This window comes from Budorcas taxicolor, chromosome 3 (genome assembly GCF_023091745.1).
Source record: "Budorcas taxicolor isolate Tak-1 chromosome 3, Takin1.1, whole genome shotgun sequence".
Taxonomy (NCBI): domain Eukaryota; kingdom Metazoa; phylum Chordata; class Mammalia; order Artiodactyla; family Bovidae; genus Budorcas; species Budorcas taxicolor.
The window spans coordinates 42355187-42357170 of NC_068912.1; the positions used below are offsets into that span (position 1 = coordinate 42355187).

The 1984-nt window shown below is 46.1% G+C and overlaps 1 non-coding gene across 1 annotated transcript; it reads right to left on the reverse strand.

The window, feature by feature from the left end:
- Positions 1-941: 941 nt before the first annotated feature.
- Positions 942-1014, reverse strand: TRNAW-CCA (transfer RNA tryptophan (anticodon CCA)). The gene has a single exon. It is a non-coding gene; the product is annotated as a tRNA-Trp (tRNA).
- Between the last annotated feature and the right edge of the window lie 970 nt (positions 1015-1984).

Here is a 1984-nt window from a genome sequence, read left to right on the forward strand (position 1 = left end):
CTTCCCTGGTGGCTTAGAGGTTAAAGCATCTGTCTCCAATGCAGGAGACCTGGGTTTGATCCCTGGGCCAGGGAAGAGCCCCTGGAGAAGGAAATGGCAATCCACTCCAGTATTCTTGCCTGGAGAATCCCATGGACAGAGAAGCCTAGTAAGTTACAGTCCACGGGGTCGCAAAGAGTCAGACACGACTGAGCAACTTCACCTCACCTCACCTCAGTTCATTTGTGTCTGACTCTTTGCCTTGGACTGCAGCATGACAGGCCTCCCTGTCCATCACCAACTCCCGAAGTTTAGTCAAACTCATGTCCATTGAGTCAGTGATGCCATCCAACCATCTCATTGTCTGTCATCCCCTTCTCCCAACCTTCAATCTTTGCCAGCATCAGGGTCTTTTCAAATTAGTCAACTCTTCTCATCAGGGCGCCAAAGTATTGGAGCTTCAGCTTCAACATCAGTCCTTCCAATGAACACTCAGGATTGATCTCCTTTAGTATGGACTGGTTGGACCTCCTTGCAGTCCAAGGGACTCTCAAGAGTCTTCTCCAACACCACAGTTCAAAAGCATCAATTCTTCAGCACTCAGCTTTCTTCACAGTCCAACTCTCACATCCATACATGACTGACTACTGGAAAAACCATAGCCTTGACTAAATGGACCTTTGTTGGCAAAGTAATGTCTTTGCTTTTTATTTATTTAATTATTTTTCTTTTTAAATTTTTTATTTTGTCTCAGCTGGTCATAACTTTCCTGCCAAGGAGTAAGTGTCTTTTAATTTCGTGGCTACAGTCACCATCTGCAGTGATTTTGAGGTGAGGTGAAGTCGCTCAGTCGTGTCCGACTCTTTGCGACCCCGTGGACTATAACCTACTAGGCTTCTCTGTCCATGGGATTCTCCAGGCAAGAATACTGGAGTGGATTGCCATTTCCTTCTCCAAGGGATCTTCCTGACCCAGGGATCGAACCCAGGTCTCCTGCATTGGAGGCAGATGCTTTAACCTCTAAGCCATCAGGGAAGCTGTGATTTTGGAGCCCCCAAAAATAAAAAATCAATTCTTCAGCCCTGTTATTTACCTGAGTCCAAACTATGATGGAGGTAATGAAGATAATGACAACCTCTTCCAAAAGGTCCCACTGCTACACTCAGTGCCCCCAACCCTGCAGCAGGCCACGGCCAACTGATGCCTCCGCTAGAGACTCCTGGGCACTCAGGAGCAAGTCTGGGTCAGTCTCTTGTGGGGTTACTGCTCTTTTCTCTTGCGTCCTGGTGCACACAATGTTCCGTTTGTGCTCGCCAAGCGTTTGTTTCCCAGTCCTGTGTAAGTTCTGGCGGCTCTATGGTGGGGTTGATGGCGACCTCCACCAAGGGGGCTTATGCCATACCCAGGTCTGCTACACCCAGAGCCCATGCCCCTTCGGCAGTCCACTGCTGACCCATACCTCCAGAGGAGATAGTATAGAATCTACACTCCTTTAACCTCAGGTGGTCAGTCTCCTAATCTTTATGAGCATCTCTGGTTTCTTTAATCTTGCTTCAGGTGTTTTCTTGGCTGCTCCTCCCTTGATTAGCAACTGTTCCTGTTTGTCCTTCAGATCTCATGGAAGGTCATGGAGGCTGGAGTCTTGCCCACAAGGAATGGGGGACTAAAAAGACCCCAGTGCCTGGGAGCTCCACAGAGCCCCACTCAGTTTCAACATCCCAGCGGGTTTATTATTGTAACTATAATAAGTCTTGAAATCAGGTAATGTATTTGTTCTCTCTTTGTGTCAAGTTTCTCTTGGTTATTCAATATGCATTTCCACATGAATATTCAAGACAAAAAAATCTTTTCAGATTTTGACTGGAATTGCATTATATCCATTAATCAAACTGGATTTTGAAGTAGTTTGTCTTATTTCTGCTTTAATTTGACAGAACTCATCCTCGAAACTAGCTGGGCTACTTCTTTTTTCATGCAATGTGGATTACTTGATGTATCTATAGCA